Below are 19,970 nucleotides of genomic sequence, written 5' to 3'. Positions count from 1 at the left end.
AGTTTCTCCTTATTTACTCAATCAAAACTCTTCATGATTTTGAGCACCTCTATCAAATCTCCCCTTTATCTTCTTTGCTCTAAGACCAACCCCAGTTTCTCTAATCTTTCTGTGTAACTGAAGTCTTTCAACCATTTACTGGAATGGTATCATTCCAGTAAATCTCATCTGCACCCTTGACCATCTTCCGAAAGTGTGGTACCCAGAATTGGCCACATATCTCCAGCTGGGGTTGAACCAGTGTTCTTTAAATGGGCCATGCCTTCATGATGTGGACAAGCCTTTGCTCATCTATTTATAAACATATGATGCAGTGACATAAATCATGTCAAAATGCATCATTACAAGACTTGCATGTAACATCATGATGAATGACAAATTCCTTTCTGGCTTTCATCACTCCCCAAGGAAAATAAGTTTTGCCAACCACTTTTTCATGAAGATTGTCCCTTTAATTATTATGATCTTTATTCAGCTGCTTTGTATTCTCTTTGTTAGGTCATTGTGTGCTCCCTTATTTTGGGCCTCCTAGATTGCTCTGGCATGTAATTCTTACTAAGAGTTAAGGATAAACATCGCCATGGATTCACAGTCTCTGTGTAAAATCCCTTTCATCACATTATTTTCATTCAAGTAACAAAACTGATGTCCTGGGCTTTACAATATGGAACAAGCTTTACATGTGAATTATGAGTCCATCGTGACATAATTTACCCATAAGTCACAGCAGGAAACAAATATGGCAACCAAAAAGGCCAGAATAAGTGAATACATGACCCTTCGATCAAAGAAATATGAAACAGCTGAGAAAAATTATGAATAATTAAGTAGGGAGAACAGTGTGGAATTTCATTCACCTTAATCATGAAGTATCTGAGGGCTAAAAATTTGGGGCTTTTATGCCACCTGTTGCTAACAAAAAATGGCAAAAAGAGGAAGGCCGCCACTCTATCACCAGCTGGCGGTGGGTCCTGTGGTGTCCTCCATTTTCGTAGGCATTGCTTTTAAAAAGTATCGCCCTCCAAATGCGGAGTGGGGACATCAGCACGCCAACTGAATATCATCACGGCGAACTTCAACCCTAGCACTGAGTTCAGCACTGGGTCTTAAACATGCCAGGTAAACCCAGCATGCAAGCAGACTGGCAGAGGCGCTGTCAGCACTTCTTAAAGGGATGCACACATGTTTCAGGTAAGTTTGCATTTAAGATTTTGGACTGTTTTTTTAAATTTTACTGAAGTAGTGGCTTGCTGCATTGTCAGGAACAATTTTTAAGTGTAGGGAGTGCTGTTGGATGTTTGCAAGGTCTCAGATGGTAAAGGACGGTCTCTGAGTGGACCAAAAATGCTGCAAATACTCAGCAGGGCAGGCAACATCTGTGGAGAGACAAACAGAGTTCATATCTCAGATTAAGATATTGTCTGAGCTGCTGAGTATTTCCAGTATTTTATGCTGTCATTTCAGATTTACAGCATCCTTGTAGAGGGAAGAGAAAGATGCAGAAGAGGAAGAAACAGAAGAGGAGGAAGGAGAAAGAAGGATGCACCCAGACAGCACCATTCTGGCCAGGATATCCGGATTGGAATCATCCACCTGCAGTCCCGGTGACCACAACCCCAAATACCCTTTCAACATTTTTCCCCCACCTTATGTTCCCTCTGTTATTGACCATCACAGCGTCCTCTTGGCCACGATGCTGAAATAAAAGCCACCACAAAGCAAACTTTCCAATCCAACTTTATACATCTATCCATCCAATATGATATCAAGAAATCAACTTATTACCCTTGTGCATTATTTTAATAAATGTCTTGTGTGTGCCTTTGCTTATATTACTAATGTCACACAGTGCTACCCTAGTGGCTGCAGCATGGCTGGTGGAAGGCTGTTGACTTTCAGTGGGAGCCACTGCAAATGGTCTTGCTGGTCGACCTTGAGGAGCTGGTGACTGGGAGTGTCAAATCAAGTGGTGGTGTTTCACTTTCTTCTTCTTCACTCTCCTCTCCCTCTTCTTGGCCAACCATTGGCTCAGCAGGCTACCTTTCCTGGGTCAGTAAAATGAAAAAGGCACAAGGGTGCATTGTGGTGAGGGAAGGGCAGGAAAGCAAGAAGTACATGCCAGAAGGAAGATAACGTATGAGGATACCAGCACCTTGTACCCTTTCTGCCCTGCCGCTGGCTAAGGTCTCAGCCATGCCCCTGCCAAGAATGGCCTGCACCATCTCCACAAGAGTGTGAGGTGAGGCTAGGAATGGAAGATATGCATCGTGATTGGTACACATTGTTGGTAGGTGAGTGATGGGAGAGGGGCGTCGTGCATTGAGCAGTGTGTGAGGCTAGTGATTCATTTGTTAGGAGATGGCTTTTGAAGATGCATTCACTGACCTTGAATCTTCTTTGGGCACTGAAGCCAGGTGGTGAGAGTGACATTGCTAGCGGTGATGAGCTCGGCGATGTAGTCCCACACCGTTCTTTCTGGAGAGCCTGTCTTGCAGTGTTGACCCCCTGCACAATGCTAGAGTGCTGCTTGCGAGACCTTGGATGACCCTTTCCTGGCTTGCTGAGCCATTTGTGTTAGTGCTGAAGCACCTTTCCCATTTTTTGAGGTTCAGAAGGGAATTCAGCTTTAAGTGCTGAAGACCACCATTTGGGACTTCTTTTTAATGTTAATTTTTTTTAAAGGCAGTAAGTATTGAAAATTGCATTTCTTCACTTCATTTTTAATTTTCATTAGTTTTGAATGCATTTCCCCTTTAATTCATAGCCCTTTTAATTACCCACAATTCCTTGTAAACTCCACAGTCTCGCTCCCAGAGGCCGTTAGAAACTAGAAGCCACTTCAGGATGGGAACTTCAACCCCCATACCTGCCCTAACATCACGAGGAGGGCGTTACACAGTAAGTTAGCGCTGGGCTAAAAGTCTTTCGCCACCAATGCGAATTTTTCTTGGGTAGCACTGCGCCCATTTTCAATGGCTGTTAGCCCGAGTTGCAGCCTCACATTTTTCCCCCTCTGTCTTTAAGATTAGAACACGATATTTTAAATAATATTAGATCTTCTGTGGCTTTTCCACCAGTCTGGGTTGGCCCCTGCCTTCAGATAACATTGATTTAGGTTATTACAACAACAGGTACCTTTGCTATTCTCATGAAACTGTTCTATAATCATTAGAACTACTGTGATTTCACCATCATCCCTTTTAGTCAATATTTCACATCAAGGTATTATGAGGATAGTGCAGGAAAGTGGAGTTGAGCTCGAAGATCAGCCATGATCTTATTGCATGGTGGAGCAGGCTCGAGACACTGTATTGCCTACTCCTGCTCCTAATTCCTATTTCATTCCATCTCTCCTGTCTTCCATCCTATCACAGACCTTCCCTTTTGTTCTTTCCTCCCAACCCCACTTTCCCTGCCTCTGTACTTGCTTAAACCCTGTTATATCTGTAACATTTTCCAGTTTTGATGGAAAGGTCATCGACCTGAAATGTTAACTCTATTTCTCTCTCCACCAATGCTGCCTGACTTACTGAGTATTTCTTGTATTTTCTGTTTTTATTTCAGATTTCCAGCATCTGTAGTATTTTGCTTTTATATAAATTGTGGCATTTGCAACCAGTCTCATACTGGAAAGGGCAAAGGTCATGCATGATAGAAGTGAATGAAAGGAATGAGTTTCCCATTGGATTTAGTTTCCCTTTAAAGGTGAAGCTTGGCACTGAGTCAGTCCAAGTAAACCACCTAAATTCAGATTGACTCAATTCTTGCTCCCCAGTGTGTATTTTTTGTTGGAATTGCTATATCTGCATTGTTTAAATTATATCACATTCTTATATTGAAACTAATGTGGATCAATAAACAATAAAATTAAAAGCTTATGTTACAACTGAGAACAGAATAAGTTAAAAAATATTGCATATTATTAGCAGTTGACAAGGAAACTGAATGAAACATGCTGAGAAAGTGTTCCCTTGGATAAGCCTGATTAGCACTTCCCAGGATGTGTGTCATTACATTCTGACACATGAAGGATGTAAGAGAAATCCTTGGAGTTGGTGCCATGCCCTAGGCATAAGTAGAAGGCCAATGTTGATGCTGCTTTGTGTAGTGCTGCATATGGTGATAATAAAGAGAGCAGGGAGTCATGTCTATTTGGTCCCTATTGAGCAGAATGCTCAGTCTATTGTGCAGGTGTTTTACTACAGCTCTCTATGATAACATTACTGGAATGATTATGTGAGAATCAAATTCTTTTTAATATGGCATTTGGATTAAAATAACAACTTGTGTGGTAGAATGGATTTTATGGAACTCATTAATTTCAAAAGAATAAATATGTACAATTACAGGCAAACAACTCTGAATTTGCAGCTAAATATACCTTTAATTAGAGTAAGTTTTAAATCATGAATCATGCTTGATGGCAGGATCCATTGGTAGCTTTGCTTGTGTGATCATTTAATGCACATATATATTGTATATTATTATTCCTTCTTGGCCTCATACCATCCAGTTATAGACTGTTTAAGTTAGCTGTGTATTTAAAATACTGTTGTAAAATAAATCTTTTTGGTTTATTCAGGAAATCGTATTAATTAAGAAGCAATCTACATTGTCCAAATCATGTTTTTATGTTGAGAATTAGATTTGGAAAACATTTGTTCTTCAGACGTTTATGACAGAAATTCGATGCCTGTCTTAAAAACTGCAAAGCTACTTGGTAGTCAAATGGTTAATGGAATTGGAAAGCTGAAGGTTTTCTTTCTTTACCTTTGAGCTTTTATGTTCTCGTCCAGTTTTCCAAATAACCAAAATGTGCACCATGTCTATTTTTGTTCTTTTGACAGGTTGTTTATTTTAGCTATTCTTAATGAACACATCGCTATCTGCAGTAACCCTCTAAGGTAACTGTAGAAATGTGTTGAATTATTTTTTGATCTGTTGTTTCTTTCTTTTCGCTAATCAATGTCACCTCAGAACTACAAATTAAAACATTTTTCTCTATCTGATAAAGACTTTAAAATAATGCAGTTCTGCTAATTTTTTTCAGAACTATTCATCTTTCAGCATCTCCATCCCCTGTTGTGGTTGACTTTTAACTTCCCTTTTCTATGTCAGGTTTTAAGGCAGGCAATCAGTTTGTACTTGTGTTCAAGAGCAAATCTGAGTATTAAATAATCTGTAAAATATGAACTAGGTCTTATGTTTGATATGCACATCAAAGGCCGAAAAGGCCAAAGAAAGCCCTTGGTTAATTATTGAAGAGGTGTCTGTAAAGGAAACATGAGTGAGTAGCGTGCATGCTTTTATCCCCCAGTAACCTTTCATTGTCCTTTTCTTTAGACAGCTAAGTCAGTGCATATAATAAAGGCAGTGCATAGCGTCAAAGAAGGCAAAGGCCTAATGAGTGATCTTGATTAAAGGGCTTGACGGGGTATGATCTTTGCACAAATTTTCATGAGGTGTCAGCAAGGGGATGCTGATTGAGCGAACCATCAGCACAGCCATTTTTTTTAGTACAAGGAGGAGCCTCCTACCCCCAACCCCCACCCAACCCTGTACCATGAAGAATGAATGCTTCAGACTGATGACTTCCAATAAGGCTAGGTCTTGAAAACTACTACAAAAGGCCAAAAGGGTCAAAAGTAATTCATAACTGTTTAAAAATGGCGAAGACCTCCAGCAGCTGCTGCTATTGTCATGCCCACAGTGCTGTTTTCTGTATGCAAATTTGTCATAGGAAGTGCACTGATTTTGCTGTATCACACATAGAGCATCAATCAGACTGTGGAATACATCAGGGTATTTTCATTATGCCTAGTTATTTACTGCATCAGAACAAATTATCACAGCAAGCCTAGTAGTGTTCTGTGGGCAGTGTGATAGGACCAACCAGGTTTCATCTCAGAAATCTTATTGTAAAGAGTACAGGATAAATCTTGCAATCGCAGTCATCAATCTTTTCTGCTCATGACTGTGTGCAACTGTAAAGATTTGTGGCTAGGTGGTATAGTTTCGAAATTAACTGAGAATGCCATGAATCCCGATAAAGAAACCCCGTGGCTTTTTTATTTTGTTTATTTAGTGTATTAGTTAGATTTTTAAAACTGACACCAAATTTCTTTACAGTTCTTTCAGTTAATGAATCAAACAATTTGTATACTTACAAAAAAAAATCTGCTTAATTAAATAGTTAACAGGCGTTAATATCCTGCGTTGCTGTCCTCCACTGTTAATTGTTCGATTTATCTTGTCTGCTCTCCTACTTGGTGTTTTAACCTTGATGGTGTCCTGCACTATGAGCTCAAACCTTTACCTGTGTATGTTTCAATAATTTAAAAAGAAGTTGCAGGTCGGGTTGCGATTGTCGAGCCTGACTATTGCCATTCCCTGCTGACCACGTGGATCACCTCATTGCATTCCCGCCCGGGAGCAAAACCTGCCGCAATATTTTTCAACTCAGCTTGTTTGAAGAATATTTTCTTCTGCGTATTTTAATGGTACAAATTGATCATGGCAAAAAAAAAAAAAATTCCACAGGGCAAACAATCCTGACTTCTGACCAGAACAACAATTTGACGCTGATGAATGGTTTGCAAGCTAATTAAAAGTCTCAGGAGTGAGAAATTCAGCATGTTAGCGCCCCCTAGTTAATGCCTGGCGGGGCGCTAATGGGGTGCTCAGCCAGTAGCATGGCAGCGGGGCGAATCTGCGCCGCAAGGCAAATTCGTCAGCCCTGTAGCGCCGGTGATAACAGTTATCGCCTTGGCACCTTTCACCGTGCAGATCGCGACGTCAATGAGTGTGCAACGTTCACTGAGCGCCCGATTTGCAAACGTCAGTAGCGCCCCCCACCCCACTTTACCGCCTCGCGCCGACAGCGCCAGGGAGCAGAGGCATGAACCAGCTGGCTGTCAGGGTGCTACTTAACGGGATGTGCACCAGCTGTCACGGAAAGCTCAGTTATGCGTGCCCGAAAGCGCAGGATGTATCTGCAGCCAAATAAAGGCTGCTTGGTCCCCAGAGTGTCGCAGGCCGTCAAAGCACTTTGCATTTCATCCCACAGCATATCTCCATTCTGCTCTCCCCGAATCACTGGGTTGTGCAGACACCAGCCACCCTCCCCTTTAATGGTTGGAAGGCACCTTCACCAACGCTCACTCCCGATTACACAACACCTCATATTTGTTATGGCTTGGCGCCTAACGCCACTCACCTTCACCATTATCGCCTGATTTAGCACTCCCCTGCATTCTATGAATGCTGAGACTAAATTTCGTGGCAGCGGGATTGATTAGTGCCTGGCGCTAAACTTCCAACTTCTCAAAAGTTACTGCCCCAGCCGGGGCAAGACCAAATTTCTCGCCCCAGTGCAGAAATATCAACTTGAGTTTGAGGATAATTTGAAGAGAAATTGCTGTCTGGTTTTGCAATGTATTAAATGGCCAATATTGTGCTGAAATAGTGAGGTAATCCTTCCACTTTATAAATCATCGTGCGAGCACACTTAGAACACTATGTACAGAACAAAAAAGATATTGCTGCTATTGAAAGGTTACTGGAGAGAGCAACTAGAATGATTGAGGGGGTGGAGGGATTGCATTATAAGAAGCAATTATGTACATTGAGTATATTGTCATTGGAAGAGAGAAGGTTGAGATGATAGGATTGCTGTTTTTAGGGACTGCTGTTTCTAAAGGGCCGAGATAATGTTGACCATGACCTTGTCCAGAATAATGGAACCACAGGACATGGACTGCGCTTGAAGGAGGGTAAATTCAAAACGAATCTATGGAAACAATATTTCAGTGAGTGATTGGCCAATCAATGGAACAGGCTCTGTGGGGAGACAGTGTAAACAGTTAGTATTGGCTCATTAAATGCAAGTTTCAGGAAATAACATTTTGGCATGCGGTATGTGATTAATTTTGAGACGCGACGTGTGGTGAGTACAGCGTGTTCGGTGACTTTGGACCTGTGGTTCCCAAAGCTGTCCCCCACTGGGGGTTTTCCTCACCTCGTGTCTGGGTCTGTTCTAGACTCGTTGGTAGAGATTGATTGCTGTGATTGGTCAACAACTCCATCACTGTTGGATCATGGGGTACCGCAAGGTTCTGTGCTGGGGCCCCACTGTTTACATTGTACATTAATGATTTAGACGAGGGGATTAAATGTAGTATCTCCAAATTTGCGGATGACACTAAGTTGGGTGGCAGTGTGAGCTGCGAGGAGGATGCTATGAGGCTGCAGAGTGACTTGGATAGGTTAGGTGAGTGGGCAAATGCATGGCAGATGAAGTATAATGTGGATAAATGTGAGGTTATCCACTTTGGTGGTAAAAATAGAGAGACAGACTATTATCTGAATGGTGACAGATTAGGAAAAGGGGAGGTGCAACCAGACCTGGGTGTCATGGTATATCAGTCATTGAAGGTTGGCATGCAGGTACAGCAGGCGGTTAAGAAAGCAAATGGCATGTTGGCCTTCACAGCGAGGGGATTTGAGTACAGGGGCAGGGAGGTGTTACTACAGTTGTACAGGGCCTTGGTGAGGCCACACCTGGAGTATTGTGTACAGTTTTGGTCTCCTAACTTGAGGAAGGACATTCTTGCTATTGAGGGAGTGCAGCGAAGATTCACCAGACTGATTCCCGGGATGGCGGGACTGACCTATCAAGAAAGACTGGATCAACTGGGCTTGTATTCACTGGAGTTCAGAAGAATGAGAGGGAATCTCATAGAAACATTTAAAATTCTGACGGGTTTAGACAGGTTAGATGCAGGAAGAATGTTCCCAATGTTAGGGAAGTCCAGAACCAGGGGTCATAGTCTAAGGATTAAGGTAAGCCATTTAGGACCGAGATGAGGAGAAACTTCTTCACCCAGAGCGTGGTGAACCTGTGGAATTCTCTACCACAGAAAGTTGTTGAGGCCAATTCACTAAATATATTCAAAAAGGAGTTAGATGTAGTCCTTACTACTCGGGGGATCAAGGGGTATGGCGAGAAAGCAGGAATGGGGTACTGAAGTTGCATGTTCAGCCATGAACTCATTGAATGAAGGGCCGAATGGCCTACTCCTGCACCTATTTTCTATGTTTCTATGTGTCAAAATACTGAGAGGAAGAACATTTTTGCCTCCATAATAATTGCTCTGTGTATCTTAAATTAAATAAAAATCTGAAAGAAATAGTGATGCGTACATATATACACAAATATTTCCGAATTGCCTCAGCAGCAATGTACTTATTGACAGAATGGAAGTAAATGATGATTTACCTAATTTCCCCAAAGTATCAGCAGGCAGCTATATGTAAATTGTCTACTTTTATTGATATGCAGGTATTCAGTTAAAGGAGTAATCCTGCCTCAATCTAGCTTTTCATGTTCGAAACTGCTAATATTATGATTCCAAAGATAACAGTGTATCTCATTAATTGTATGGTGTTTTTAAGCACATTTCTTATATTTGACAGAGAGAGAAATGAATGTCCCCACGCCTCCACTCGGCCTGACAATTTGAAAGCAGCAGGTTTGGGGGATAGTGAGGCTATGTGTTCCCCTCACCACCCCTACTGACTCCTCGATTTCTCTGACCACCCATGGAACTGTGACTGACACAATAGGCTCATGAATATCTCAGTCACTGCACCTTACACAAATCAACATCAGTTCAGAACTTAAGGAACCAAAGACAGACCACCCTAAAATTCTTAAACTTAAAAAAATTAATGAGAAAAATAAAAGCAGCCTCACTTGCAATGGCTTAAAATATAAAATGGCTGCTTCTTCAAATTAAAATACATTATTCAAAAAAAATAATATATTTCAATGTAAGTTTAAATATATACAATTTAAATGTCTAAAAGTCTATAATTTGACCTGTTCGTATTTAAAAGAGAAACAGTATGCATTGTGTATATCTGTCAAAGTGACTGCATTAAAACAATTATTTTTATGTCAAGGAACGAGTAACTACTGTATTTTTAATAGAGATTAGGTCAAAACTGACAGTGGCCATTTCAATGAGTGCTGCAGCAAGAGGCAAAAGGCTGCTCATTAAATGAAAGTCGCATGTGATTGTTTAACAAATTCAACACCACAGGGATATTTAAAAAAATAAGAACAGGCAGTGAAGATATCTGTGAACATATCTGGGGTAATTTGAATTTTTGGTTCCTGGAAAGGGTAAAAGCAATTGTTACATTATGGATTTTGTTCAGTCGATATATTAATATTTATTTACTGTAAATATTCATCTAGTTGTTTACGGTGTTATTCTTTACGTTGAACCTATAGTCAGTTTTGGTAACCTTCCATGAATCTGCCTCTAAAGTCTAGTAGATCAGTGTCCACTATAAATTACCACACTTAGGGGTGAAATTTGACTTTGGCGGCAGCACAAAATGGGCGATAACAAATCAGTCACCTGTTTTACACCCACTCTTCCGATTGTCTATTAAATTGGGCAAGGTGTAAAACAGTCTGCCGATTCACTATTGGCCATTTTACACTATTGCCAAAGTCAAATTTTGCTCTCTTTAAATCTTGTTTGCAGTTACAAGTTATTTTCTAATCAAATATTTCATTAATTTTTGAAGTAATTAATTTACTTCTTATTCAGGTAAGCTTTTCACATTTTACACAATAAGGTGTTGACACCATGCTGAACAAATCCCAGCTTCTTTAGATTATATTTTGCAGCCAATATACATATGTCAACTGCCCAATTATTAAACTGAATTAAATTGAAATATATATTTCAATATTTGTTTTTTTATTCAAGTTATATCAGTAGTTTTCTGTAGAACAGGCTCTCAAAAAGCTAATTGAATGAATGTGTAATTCTAGATACCAACAATGTTGGCTGGCTTAACTAATTGATTATTAATGTTTCTGTCAATTAAAAGTTTTAGCTGATGAATTAATGACATCCAATTATTTGTACAGTTCCAGTTACATTTAGATTTTTCATTTTGAACTTTACATATTATAACATACTCTGATTTTATTAATTGAACAAAAGATATCTGGAATATTATCTTTATCACAAGAAAATAATTTTCTATTCAGAGCTTTTTACATAGAATATGGACAGTGAAATTGTTTGATCTCAGATTCCTTACACTAGCAGAGATGATCCATCAACTTCATCTAATTTCCTTCCTGTACTGAGGAAATGTCATGGTTTTCATGCCTTAGTTCAGTACATCTCATTTCAGGGAAGCCAACAAAGGAACCTTGCAACCATATATAAATACTAGCCTAGAAATGTTTGCAGTTTTATGGTACCAAAATTGTGTAATCTGTGCAGGGGACTAAACAGTGTGGGATCCTGATCTTCTGACATACCAGCCTTTTTGCAGTTGTCATAATTTCTGCTGGAAGTGGGAGTGGTCATACAAGGTACTTGCCTCCCACTGGCTACAGCAGCACATCAAGGTGCAAGTACTGTTGTTAAAGGTTTCTGGGTGTCCTACACGAAGTGGCTTCCTGAATGGATTTACATTTTGTTTTGTTTTGTTTTGAGGTTGAGCCAGGGCTTTCTATATGCTCATGTCTACCATCTGGAGAAAATGTCAATTTCTTTGCTGACATCTGACAGAAACTTGATGATGGGTTTCCCAATTCTATTTTATGGGGTGGAGGGATTTCTCTTCCAAATCCTGCACAAAATCAATGAATGTCAGAAAGTATTGGCGATGACACCCTCTGTCTAGACCCTGCCCCAAGCCAGATTTCCCTCCCTCCAGCCTGGTTGGGACCATTGCCAGCTTCTTATTTGCCATCCATCATGTACAAATGGTGGCCGGAGGGCAGAGCCCAAGTCCCAAGTGGATTTTCTTCTTTTCCACCCATTACTACGGCTTCCTTGGGCCTCGGTGTAGAAGATGGTGGTAGGCCCTGGGAAGTGGCAGTAAAGTTATCCCAGTTGAGGCAGAAGGACTTGTAGTAGCCTCCTCTCCCTCCACTCAGCCATGGACACTTGCATGCTGATGGCCTCAGTCAGAGTTCCTCTGCCCCTTTAACATCCCTCACCATCTCTTCTGATGCCGCAGTACCACCAGAGTTTCCTTGACGGCACTTGCAGGCTCCCCTTTGGCAGGTATCCTACCATACATAATGAGCCCCGACCCAGGAAAACTGGGTGAGGGCTCAGCAGATATGGAGAGGTGCATGGAAGTCCCACTGCACTGGTACACCGTGGAAAGGAACATTCCCCCCTCTATCTTAGACTCCACTTCTCATAAGACACCGCAGGTGGAGTATGTCACTTACTTGCTGCAACCCTATAGCTCATGTGTACAGATTCTGGAGCTCCTTCCAAATTGTCACTCAAGAGAGTACTGCGGGAATACCTTCACCCCAGTGATTGCAGCGGTTCAGGAAGGAGGCTCACCACCTTCTCAAGGGCGATTAGGGATGGGCAATTAATGCTGGCTTTGCCAGTGATGCCCACATCACATGAACGAATACAAAAAAGATCTGTTTAACCAAAGCTGTGCTTTAGCAAAGCTCTGTATGAGCTTTGTCTTCTGCTGCAGCCGAACCTGTCAATCACCTCTTCCAATAAGACAGCACTTGCTGTTCCAGTAAAGGTAATTTTTTCCTCCAAGTTCTTTTCAGGGTGCTACAGGAGCTTTTACAAAATTAAGTCACTATGCTGTCCATTGCTGCATATGTCAGGTGACCTGCCTTGTACCACTCACTACTCCTGTTCCTGTGTTCCAATGCTCCTTTTCTCTATGCCCAATCATCTCTTTAAACCTCTCTCTCCTTCCCTTCTATCCTAACTTCTAAGAACAACTGCAAGAAACTCATGGATTTCTTTCTCACCAAACTAGGAGTTCAGCTGCTTCCCTCCACCCCTCCTCTTGTTCACCATGCTTCCCCAGTTCCTCTCCTACCCTAATCCTGAGCACTGCCTCTCTGTAGTTTCACCCACATCTCCCTCCCTAACGCTAACCTGCCCTATCCAAGTTCATCTCATCCATGGGACCTACATCCTGTATTCCAGATCCCATTCCCACTAATCTACTGACAACCCCACTTTCCTATCTGGCTCGCATGCCCGCTGATATTGTAAATGAATCTCTCTTCTGAAATACTGTTCCCTCTTCCCTTTCAAAACTGTAATCATCACCCCACCCTCAACCCATCTTCCCCACTAACTACCACCTGCTCTCCACCCTCTCATTCCCCGCAAAGATCCTGGAATGTGCCATCACTTCCCACGTCTTAACCCACTCTCCCACAACTCCCTTATTGAATCGCTCCAATCAGATTTCTGCCCAAAATGGCTCGAACCAAAGCCACAATTGACATTGTGATTCTATCCTGGGTGCATTATCCCTCTTCATGCTCTCTTAATGCTTCAACAAAGTTGATCATACCATCCTCCTCCAATTGCTCTTCTCCATTGTCTAGCTTGATGGGATTGTCTTCAATTAGCTCCACTCTTACCTATTCAATCATAGCCAGAGCGCTGCCAGCAATGCCTCCCTCCTCTACCTGATCTACATGCTGTCCCTTGGCCAATCCAGCCAATTACCACCCCATCAGTCTACTCTCAATTATCAGTAAATTGATGGAAGGTGTCCTCGCTAGTGCTATCAAGTGCCACCTCCTCACCAATAACCTGCTCACTGATGCCCAGTTTGAATTCCGCTTGGACCGCTCGGCTCCAGACCTCAATACAGCCTTGGTCCAAACATGGACAAAAGAGCTGAATTCCAGGGGTGATCTGAGAGTGACTGCTCTTGACATCAAGGCAGCATTTGACTGAGTGTGGCATCAAGGAGCCCTAGTAAAACTGAAGTCAATGGGAATCATGGGGAAAACGTCAAACTGGCTAGAGTCATAACTAGCACAAAGGAAGATGGTTCTGGTTCTTGGAGGCCAATCATCACAGTCCCAGGACATCGTTGCAGGAGTTCCTCCGGACAGTGTCCTAGGCCCAATCATCTTCAGCTGCTTCATCAATGACCTTCCCTCCAATATATGGTAAGACGTGCGGACATTCACTGATGATTGCACAGTGTTCAGTTCCATTTGCAACTGCTCAGAGAATGAAGCAGTCCATGCCCACATACAGCAAGACCTGGACGACATTCAGGTTTGGGCTGATAAGTCGCAAGTAACATTCACGCCACATTAGTGCCAGGTAATGACTATCCCCAATAAGAGAGAATCTAACCACCACCACTTGACACCATCCAATCCCAACTCACACTTTTTGGGGGTTACAATCCCCTCTGTAGTCTTGGATCAGCCATAATTTCCTTCAACTAGATTTTGTGAGCAAAGAGCAAAGACTGTCTTGTTCCACCCCCCCCCCCCCCCACCCCACCCCCACCACACCCAAACTCTATCCCCCACCCTGGTTACTGCCTTAGGCTGAATCAGATAGAGTTGAAAATCTCTCCATTTTCCAGTCAGTAAATTGAACCAAAAACCTCTATTGTGCCTTACAGGACACCCAACACCATGCCCTCTCCTTCGAGGACCAACTCTATACAAGCATCTCTAGGATTCCCATCGTGACTGTCTCTGGGAAGATTCCCAGGATATTACTTACATTCCCAAACTATGGACAGTTTTCATTAACACCACAAGACTATTTAACATTCAACTTCTTGCCTTAATCCAAACTATTACATTGTGTCTTTCTTCTGAAAGCCTGTGCTTACATTTATTGCTCCAGTGTGCTGTCCTTAAGCCTATTCTGGTACTCCTGACTGTGACATATACTATACGACATCACAAACACACACATATAAGATAGCTCCACAGGAACTTGTCAGGTGACCTTGTCACCTGATGCTTTTATTGTATTTACATGAGCAGTTGCATTACCACAGTAGTCCACTAGGTAGAGCAGTAGTCCACTAGTTGGAGCTCTATATTAATGAAGAAGTAATCATATCAAATAATCATCTGCATAACTTGCATGGTTCTACATAACAAAAGATATAAGGCTAGATTTTACATTTTTTTTGCATGCATAATGCCGACTTAACGTCCATTTTACCGCTGAAATGAGGTACAACACCCAGATATCGCCCATTTAGCCACAAAATGGAAACTGGCGTCCATTTTTCGGACATTTATCACCGAGCGTTACTTTTCCCATGTACGTAAAGCCAGAAAAGACTAATACCGCCTGCCCACTTTTTTGGGGTGGAATCATCAGAATGGTCGAAACCAACGCCCATAATATCGCCCAGCATTACTTTCCGCACATAATTAATGCCGAGATTCAATAATACTGACCGCCCACTTTATTTTGAGGTAAAAATCACATTTGCCAAAACTAATGTCCAGGAGATCGGCCAGCGTCACTTTCACGACCTCGCACACATCTCGCCCACAATATCGCTCGCCCCAAAAAACGCCAGGATAAAGTGGAACTAACCAGAACTACTCACAGCGTTATGGAAGTCATGTTCTAACTCACATGTCGCATCATTTAAAAGGCTGCTCTGCTTCAACCTTGGGGGAGTTCGGATGTACTCTGGAAGTCTTTGGAGGTAATGTGAACATCTGACCAAACATCTTTATCATACTGTGGACGATTGAAATTTAATAGGTGTCTTCTTCGGGACATTCATTCTTTGTGAACAATCGGTGTAAAACAGATAGCTATTGGAATGGGGCCTGTCATTTCTCACCTTCTCTTGATGACCACTTACATGCTGCAGACTCGAGATGGCAGAAGGTCCGCTCAACAGCATTATATGCCCAATGTAACACATGACAGACTGATGAGGAGGATCAGATGTTACACCCCCTGCAAGTACAGAGATAAGCAGTCTTACCTCGACTTGCCCGACACTACCTACCTTCGGAGACTGCGCTTCCACAAAGAGGTTATCAGTGAGATATGCCAGCTCATAAGGGGAAATCTGTAGCCTGCCAGCACCATCAGTACTGCACTGTCCGTCGAGGTCAAAGTCACCACGGCACTGTCGTTCTACGTGTCGGGTTCTTTTCAGGCCTCAGTTGGCGGCATTTGCGGTATGTCTCAGACTGCCACACATTGCTGCATTAGACAGGTCACTGAAGTCCTGTACACTCGCAGGATGAACTTTATCAACTTCCCTATGACCAGGGAGGCTCAGACTGAAAGGGTTCGAGGATTCTACTGAATTGCTAACTTCCCCAAGGTGCAGGCAGCAATAGACTGTACACACATCGCCATGCGGGCACCTTTTCAGGATGCAGAGGGTTTCAGGAACGGCAAGGGATTCCATACCCTGAATGTGCAACTCGTTGTCGACCACCAGCAAATTATTATGGCAGTGAAAGCTAAATTTCCGGGCAACATTCATGATGCTCACATCCTGCATGAGTGCACTGTATCTGACTTATTTAACAATCAGCCACCAGGTCAATGCTGGATGCTTGGCGACAAAGGATATGGCCTCATCACCAGGCTGATGACCCCCCCTGCGTGACACACACACCGAAACCGAGAAGCAATACAACGAGAGCCACAGAGCCATTCGCAATACCGCGGAGAAAACCATTGGAGTGCTTAAGCAGTGCTTTAGATGCCTGGACCACTCAGGAGGCAAGCTGCAATACCACCTTTAGCAGAAAGCTCAATTCGTGGTCGTGTGCTCCATGCTGCACAACTTGTCTATCAGGAGGGGACAAGAATTGCCAGAAGGGTGTGATGGTCTACCTCAGGAGAGAGAGGAAGAGGAGGACGCTGACCTCGGGCCACACAATCAGGCTGACGCTGAAGCCATGCCCACGCCCTCCTGTAGACCACATGAAAGGGCCTGTGGTGGCATCATAGCTGCAAGACTCTGACGTCAGGAGCTCATAATGAAGAGCATTGGTGGTATTTGCTATGCTCATAATGAAGGATGAAACTGAGTACTGTGTACAATGAGCAAGTGTGACCTTAGCTCTTTTAATAAGACTCCAGAGTGCAGGTACCTCGTGGGTGGCCTGCTTATATACCGTGCTCCCAAGGGATGCTGGGATCCCTTGGGACACCGACAGGTAGGCCCTCTGGTGGTAGTGTAATACAGATTACAAGGGGTTAAATACATAACATCTCTCCCTCGTGAAGTCAACAGTACACTTATTTACAAGGTGAGACGATCTGGGGCTTTTCACTCCCTTATCGATCGTCTCGGTACAAATGCAGGTGTGGGTGAGTTGGTTAGTTCTTCATTGGGCTGTTGAGCAGCTGGCCTTGCCGGGCTGCTGGGGATGGTGAGTTCAGCTTCGTTGTCAACCATGATGTCAGTTGCCACTTGCGTATGTGTGTGTTGGAGGGTCAAAGTTAGTGGTGTCTTCTTTGGGTTGTTCGTAGCTGTTGGTGAACCGCAATTTGATTTGGTCCAAATGTTTTCTGTGCGTTTATCCATTGGGCAATTTGACCTGAAACACCCTACTCCCCTCTTTGGCTGTGACTGTGCCAGCGAGCCATTTGGGACCATGCCCATAATTGAGCACAAACACAGGATCATTGATCTCAATATCGCCTGACAAATTTGCGCGGTCATGGTACACACTTTGTTGATGCCGCTTGCCCTCCACGTGATCATGGAGATCAGGATGGACAATGGAGAGCCTTGTTTTTAGCGCCCTTTTCATGAGCAGCTCGGCTGGGGGAACCTGGTGACTGAGTGGGGTCTGGTGCGGTAGCTGAGCAGCACTCGGGACAACCAGGTCTGGCAGAGAGCCTTCCGACACACGTTTCAAGCTTTGCTTGATGGTCTGAACTGCCCGTTCTGCCTGGCCGTTGGATGTGGGCTTTAATGGCGCAGATGTGACGCATTTGATCCCATTGTGGGTCATGAATTCCTTGAATTCAGCACTGGTGAAGCACGGCCCATTGTCGCTGACTAGAACATCAGGCAAGCCGTGCGTGGCAAACATGGCTCGTAGGCTTTCAATAGTGGCCATGGAAGCGCTTACAGACATTATCGTACATTCAATCCATTTTGAGTAAGCGCCCACGACAACAAAAAATTTTGCCTTGAAATGGGCCCGCATAGTCCACGTGGATCCTCGACCACGGTTTGGAGGGCCACGGCCACAAACTTAGTGGTGCCTCTCTGGGTGCATTGCTCAGCTGAGAGCAAGTGTTGCACTGATGCACTCATGACTCTAAATCTGAGTCGAGGCCAGGCCACCATACATGGGATCTGGCTTTGGCTTTCATCATTACAATGCCTGGGTGGGTGCTGTGAAGTTCACAAATGAACGTGTCTCTGCCTTTCTTGTGCAAGACCACGCGATTGCCCCACAACAGACAGTCCGCCTGCAAGGACATTTCGTCTTTGCACCTGTGGAACGATTTAATCGCCTCCTGCATCTCTGCTGGGACACTGGACCAGCTCCCATGGAGGACAGAGTTTTTTCACCAAGGACAGTAAAGGGTTCTGGCTGGTCCAGGTCCTGATCTGGCGGGCTGTGATGGGGTACTTTTCGTTCTTGAATGCCTCCATGACCATGAGCATGTTCGCTGGCTGAGCCATTTCGACCCCGGTGGTGGGCAGTGGCAGCTGACTGAGAGCATCTGCACAGTTCTCTGTGCCCGGTCTGTGGCGGATTACATAGTTGTATGCCGACAGCGTGAGCGCCCATCTTTGGATGCGGGCAGATGCATTGGTATTAATCCCTTTGCTCTCAGAGAACAGCGATATGAACAGCTTGTGGTCAGTTTCAAGCTTAAACTTGAGGCCAAATAAGTACTGGTGTATTTTTTTTACCCCGTAAATGCACGCCAGAGCCTCTTTTTGAATCATGCTGTAGGCCCTTTCGGCCTTGGACAAACTTCTGGACGCATAAGCGACCGGTTGCAAGATCCCCAATTCGTAAGCCTGTTGCAACACACACCCGACCCCGTATGACGACGCATCGCAAGGTAGCACTAATCTTTTACAAGGGTTATACAGGACAAGCAGTTTGTATGAACACAACAGATTTCTGGCTTTCTTAAAGGCAGCCTCTTGTAAATTCCCCCATACCCAGTCATCTCCCTTGCGCAGTAGCGCATGTAGGGGTTCTAGCAGGGTGCTTAACCCAGGTAGGAAATTACCAAAATATTGAAGGAGTCCCAGGAACGACCGCAGCTCCGTCACATTCTGTGGTCTCGGCGCGTTCTTGATGGCCTCCGTCTTGGTGTCGGTGTGTCTAATGTCAGCTGCCATGATTCTTCTTCCCAAGAACTCGACTTCCTGCACCAGGAAAACATATGTCGAGCATTTCAACCTGAGCCCCACCGATCCAACCGACTAAGAACCTCTTCCAGATTCTTCAGGTGCTCAATGGTGTCCCGACCTGCAACCAGTATGTCATCCTGGAAAACCACGGTGCGAGGAACCAACTTTAGCAGGCTCTCCATGTTCCATTGGAAGATTGCCGCGGCCGACTGAATCCCGAACGGGCACCAGTTATAGATGAACAGACCTTTGTGCATGCTGATGCAGGTGAGGCCTTTCGAAGACTCCTCCAGCTCCTACGTCATGTAGGCCGAGGTCAGGTCCAGCTTGGTGAATGTCTTCCTGTAATGGATATGGACATATTGTGTACTGCAACTGCAGAGTTAATAATAAACAGAACCAGGCAGATTCCGGAGGCTTCCGAGAGAGCTGCCTGCCATGTAGGGAGCTGTGTGTGCTGTGCTCTGTGACTATATTACATTTGGCGATGAGATAGGATTTTTCGGATGATTTAAAGCTTAAATTTTGTTAGGGAAGAATTCAGCCAGCTGACAGAGACTTTGGAAGTTTCTGTCTTTGGAAAAAAGCTACAAAATCTGAGGTAAAATACAGCACACGGTGTGAACAGCTAGAGATTAAAATGGCAGCACCCGCAGATGTATTGGGACATTTGGGTGAATATAGACACGACCGGGGACGTTTTAAAGTGTATGTGGACCGGCTAGAAATGTATTTCACTGCAAATAACATAATCAAAATTCCAGACAATGCAGTCCAGAACCGGG

The sequence above is a fragment of the Pristiophorus japonicus genome, chromosome 1, assembly GCF_044704955.1.
Source record: "Pristiophorus japonicus isolate sPriJap1 chromosome 1, sPriJap1.hap1, whole genome shotgun sequence".
NCBI lineage: Eukaryota > Metazoa > Chordata > Chondrichthyes > Pristiophoridae > Pristiophorus > Pristiophorus japonicus.
The sequence above is the reverse complement of the archived record's forward strand: the minus strand, read 5'-3'. Positions refer to the sequence as shown.